Source organism: Strigops habroptila, chromosome 3, assembly GCF_004027225.2.
Source record: "Strigops habroptila isolate Jane chromosome 3, bStrHab1.2.pri, whole genome shotgun sequence".
Classification (NCBI taxonomy): Eukaryota; Metazoa; Chordata; class Aves; order Psittaciformes; family Psittacidae; genus Strigops; species Strigops habroptila.
Genome location: NC_044279.2, coordinates 58386261 through 58392389, shown reverse-complemented (window position 1 = coordinate 58392389; position 6129 = coordinate 58386261).

Here is a 6129-nt window from a genome sequence, read left to right as displayed (position 1 = left end):
TGGATGTCTTTATAATTGCAGCAGGGTACTGAATCCACAGAGAGCCTCGGCAGTAACACGCAACAGAAAAAACACATACTTTTGCCATTGACTCAGCTGATTTTTATTCTTTAAGGCAGGCAGGGCAAGTGTAGTGCTTTTATTCATGTTGCTATATAGCAAAAGCCTCTGTAAAGTCTTCATTTTCTCTTGAAAACCAGCAGTATCTTCTACACAAGCAGTTATCCCTCTTTCAAATGAACCACTGGAACTGTTTATTAATAGAGAGGAGCAGTACGAATAAATAAAGCAGCCCACTGGGCTTTGATTTTTGGATCAAAACATACTTTGGTGCAAACAGGATGTGACAGTTGAAGGTTTTTCTTGAAGATTAAAAAAAAGCCACTTTGACATGGTTCAGACTCTGGGTTCCCTTCTCTGTGATGTGTAAATGAGAACGTCTGGATTACGTTCATAAGCTGACAATGGCATGTTTTCTCCACTTCCCCATGATTTCTGTGAAGAGAATCTTGTTTTCAGTATCTTAGATTTGGTGTTTAAAAACAGGTAATAAATGTCATGCTAAACCATAAATACAAGTAGCAGCTATTCAGCTGAGATAAAACTAAAGGGCAGCTTGAAACTAAATTGGGCTGCTTTGTACAACTGAAAACTTAAAGAGCTAAAGCTATTTAAACAAGTACATTGGATTAGAAGATGGTGTTCAAATACAGAAGTAAGGGCCCTGCTTTCATACAGAATTATGTTTACTGGGATCCCTTTGTAGATACCCAAGATAAGAGTTACATTGACTTCAGAATTTTCATTTTAGTTTGCAAACATTAAGGTTTAAAAGCACTTTTGCTGATTAAAAGACTTTCTAAATCACCTGTTTGAGTATAAAACATGCACCTGTTCTCCCTGGAGACACTGATGTCCAAGTGTCTCATGATGACAGGTAGTTAAATTGGCTGACAAAACAATGGTGCTGGTCACAGTATGACAGGTTGTATACAATGACAATGGAAGAATGAGACAGGAGAACTAAAGAAATAGTCAAGTCAGAAGTGAAGGTATGTGGTAGAGGAGTCAGTTTTAACAGGACACTTTTACCAACTGTCGTGGTTTGAGCCCAGCCGGTAACTCAGAACTACGCAGCCGCTCGCTCACTCCCCTGCTTCTTCCTCCCCCCACTCCCGGAGGGATGGGGAGGAGAATCAGAAGAACATAACTCCCACGGGTTGAGATAAGAGCAGTCCCGCAACTAAGGTATAATACAAAACCACTACTGCTACCACCAATGATAGTAATGATTAGTGAAATAACAAGGGGAGAGGATACAATTGCTCACCACCCGCTGACCGATACCCAGCCCGACCCGAGCAGTGATTTGGGCCTTCCGGGTAACTCCCCCCAGTTTATATACTGGGCATGATGTGCCATGGTATGGAATACCCCTTTGGCCAGTTTGGGTCAGGTGTCCTGTCTCTGCTTCCTCCCGGCTTCCCCTCCTCCCTGGCAAAGCACGAGACTGAGAAAGTCCTTGGTTGGAATAAACATTACTTAGCAACAACTAAAAACATCAGTGTTATCAGCGTTGTTCCCAGGCTGAAAGTTAAAAAACACAGCACTGCACCAGCTACTAAGCAGGAGAAAAAAAAATGACTGCTGTAGCTGAACCCAGGACACCAACCTTTTTGACACCATGCTGTTGGCAACACTTCGGTTCTGGAAGCAGCATGAAGCGACACGCTGCCACGAGAGACCAAAAAACGAAAGGAGAAAGCGAGAGGCAGAGCTGTAGATGCTGGGAAGCTGCTAGCCCTGTGCACAGCTGCCACAGGAACAGTGGCGCAGAGGGAAGCCATTTAACATAACGTGCAAACATCGCTGTCATGGAAAGATCTGCACGCTCTCCCACACGTATCCCCAAACCAGCACCAAGGAACCAGCGCCTGTTGCTATTTGAAGAGTGGTCAGGTGGGTTCTGTATGATGTCAACAGAGGACCTCTTGCTAAACGCACCTTTCCAGAAGGTGTGCAGGGAGAACCACGCATGGCACACGGCTGTTTGACACCATTGCACATACCTGCTAGAGGTGTAGGTCACTCAGCCTCGCCTTTTGCCCCTCCCACTTTCCTTTTGCAATGCAGTTTTCACGCTGATGACAGTAAAGCAGAGTAATTTGAATGAAACTGCTCAGCTTCCACATGCTAAATGGGCTGCAAAATAAAACACGCTCTGTTTCAGTGGCTGCATGAGGAAAGGTACTGACGTTCCTGCTGCCTGCAAGCACCTTGCTTCCCCAGACACATTCTGATGCAGCAGTGTGCCTGTTGTTGGAGCCAGTGTGACCACAACTTTGTATGGGAGAACATCACGGAATCACAGAATGGTTCAGGTCAGAGGGGACCTTAAAGACCACCTAGTTCCAACCCCCCTGCCATGGGCAGGGACACCTTCAACTAGACCACTAACATCACTACTTGCCAAGTTCAGAAGAGACTTCACCTGACATTTAGAAGAAGAAAACCTTAAGCAACTGCTCAACATTGAGGGAAACATGTCCCACTTCCAGTCTTGGAAAAAGTATGTGCTGGCAACACTCCTCAGACACAAGCTAGAGAATAGTGGCACAAGGGAAACAAGCAGCACTCCAGCTGCAGTCCCCTCCTGTTGCCTGAAAGCAAAGTTTTACCCTTTTTTAAAGAATAGCAGCATGAGTTGTTTCCGTACAGCACTGGAAACCTTAAGAAACACATCTGAGGACAGCTATTTCAGTAGTGAAAAGCATTACATAGATTTTCAACAGCTGAGTTGTTGGGAGCCCGAACACCGCAGCACATGAATGGCTGCAGGGTGACCAGTGTCTTCATTCTTCCAATACTACACTCAGGAAGATCGTAAACAAGTTAAATGAATCACCATCTGCAACTCATTAAATTACCGGCTGGGCAAACAGCACCTGCCTCCTACGATATACTCCAGCTATGGTTCTGCTTCCTGCATATGGCTTCCCCCTCAAAGCATTCAGGACAAAGAGAGGTTAATCCAGCTTGTTTTGAGATCATTAAACAACAACCTATTGTTACACCAGAAGGCTCTAAAGAACTGCAGAAAAATGCAAGGGGTGCTTTTCCTGACAAGATGGACTTGTGAAAAGCCAGTTCTGATGCAGGCAGGCAAGTTGTACACAGCCACTCCCTCTCACCCCCAGAATGAGCTGATTTATGGCTCTGTTTTGAAGCTGTCCTCCCCCAGCATGCATGGAAGGCTAAAGCCTTGCATACTCCAACAGGATGCAGCTGTCTGCCTACACACAAGGTCTGGTATAAGCAACAAGCTTCTGCCTGAACAAACAGAAAAGTTATTGGAGCTCTTGTTTCTAGGGAAAGCTGAAGCACCAAAGATGTGGGAGGGGACAACCTAACCAGGTGAATATTGACTACAATTCAAATTAATAGGCAGGGATATATCCCTACACCACAGCCACTGAGTCAGAACACACAGACCTCATGCTTACAATGCTTGTCTTCCATAGGATATTTACATAGTGGAAGCTCAATGCTCCCCATTCTGACTATTCGCTGGCTAAACCAACCAGAAACCAAGGTTATATTAAAGCCCACCACAAGGACCACCACAAAGATCACATGCAAACCTACATCACGCTGCTGCCTGCTTTTAAGGAAGAGTGATTAAAAGCTCTAAGGCTTAGTGGAAAATGCACATATTAAGATGTGATATATTGATTTTCAGAAGCTTTTTCAAATACAGGAGGAAAAGGACAAAGCAAGGACAAGGACAGCATGAAAGCTGAAGGACCTCGCTGGGGTGAGAAGTGTGAGTAAAAACATACAGAATCCATGTGTTGGAAAGGCTCTTTCTGTACATGTTCCAGGTTGGAGTAGAGGACAGATACAGAGAACGAAGAAATCCTTGAAGCTTCATTTCTCTCTTTTGCTATTGCAAAGAAAAGCAAAGGCTGGGCAAGGGTAACCTGGCACTAGTTCAGGGAAACAGGAAGATGTCATGAATGAGCAGTAGCTACAAGATCTCCAGTGCTGAAGGATGATTTTAGGGGTCTTAACCCAGCCTGTTGCCTCAACACTACAAGCCAAAACATACTCCTCACACTTCAGGGTTAACAGCAGAAGTGTGCTGAACCAGTCCTCTAGAAATTAAAGAAAGGTAAAAAAAAGTATACTGGGACCTACTTCAGGAGAGCTGATAGAGGAAAAGAATGTTTTCTTTGTGAGCAGAGCCCACCAGAAGCTGCAGAGCTGACAAGCTCACCTAAGAGCAGCAGCAGAACAGATCTGATAGCGGATGTAGGAGAGACCAGAGCAGAGACAAAGTGTTGTATTCTCCCTCTGCACTACAGAGCACTCGGAATTGGCATCTGGTAAACCACTTTCTCTCGTACCCAAACCCAACGCCACCAGACGTCACTGTGGTTGGCCGAGTTTCATGACTCGGCCCTGCCAGGAGTACCAGCAGTTTCACCATTGCCAGCTACCTGCTAGCAAAGTTCAGTCCTTAGCCTCTGATTAGAAATAAAAACACCCTCCTGAAGAGTTACTGCTGTCTGCGCCATGTAGTAACAGGATTTTGGTCCTCAAGCAGTTTTAAACTTAACCTTGCTTTACCCTCCTTTTTGCTAGCCAGTTGCTTGGGACAGTTTCACACAGTTTTGGCAATGCCCAAGTGCCTCAGACACAGGAAAACAAAACCAGCTTGAAATCAAGGCACCAGGCAAGCTAGGCCATGCTGGAGTTTCTCTGGTAGCAACACCAGAAGTATGTCAGCCAGTTACTGTACTTCACAGGACTGAGTTTGTGTTTCAGACTGGCACTCCACAAAGTTTGCATTCTGCTCAGGTTTCTCTAAGCCAGGCTTGTCAGCCAGTGGCAATGGTGTTAAGCCAACACATTTTCCTCAGAAGCCTCTATCACAGGCAGGCAAGCTGCCTGACACTTGTAGCACTCCATGAAGCGGCAGTCTGGTTGGGTTTGTGTTTTTTAGAGTGAGGAAGTAGACACAAGAACAAAGGAAGATCTGTTTCTTTGAGAAGATCGCGTCCTTGAGTTCACTTGTGCCACAGCTTGTTTAACTGCTAGGAGAAATCAGCATGGCTGTGAGAGCAAGGGGAGGAGGAAAAGAGCTTCCGCAGATTAGAGGCGGACTGGAACACATGCAGACTAGAAAACCTCAACAAGCTTTCAACAAGACAAATACCACAATGTGATTATTGCACACTACTACAATGCAGCAAAGACTGCAGAAGACTCAGTGAAAGAAGTGCTGGAGTCATCTTGGCAGAAGAATTCTCTACAGCAGCAGGAATCAGATCATCATCCAGAAAGCCTCAGCTTACAGGAAGCTTCAAACCACTTGATTTTACTGGGGAATCACTGCCTAGAAGAACATAGTTTAGATTTAGATTCCCCAGGAGCAGCAGATAGTATTATTTTAAGCTAGCAAAATTGCAAGGTAGTGCAGCTAACACAGCAAGGCAGTAAATGCTTCCCATGAGAGACTCAGCAGTCCAAACAATGGCATAAGCAGGGTAGGATCTAGTTTTCCCTTTGCAACTGCCTCAGAGGGTACACAAAAAGCAACTTGAAAATTATCCCTTCAACACCCCAGTGGATCAGTTGGCGTATTCTGATTATTACCACTGTTACCTACTATGGCTTACAGAATGTAGAAGAAAATTCCCATACTGTCTCTGAGCAGTACGAGAGAAAGACAAAATCTCCAAGTCAGGATTATAGAAAGAGTCTGAAGCCCCCTTCTGCCATAGACTTCCTACATGATCTTGCAGACTAGTTTCCAGTCAAGAAGTGGATGACCACCATTCGTTTGTTCTCTAGAACCTCGTCTGACAAAGCTATAAGCAGCAGCCTCTTTGGACCATGCACTTGCTCACTAGCTTCACACAGAACATAACCCCTCTCCAGCCTCTGGGTGTCACTGCAACTACAGTAAGGCCTTACAACAGGTCAGCAAAGTTCCTCCCTCCCTTACCCCCCCCATCCCTTGGGGCTAAGAAATTTTTCCAAAACAAACTATCCCTACAAAACCAAAGACAGAACCTAAGTTGTAAAACCATCTTTGAATTCAAAGAGACCCCTTTAGTTCCAATA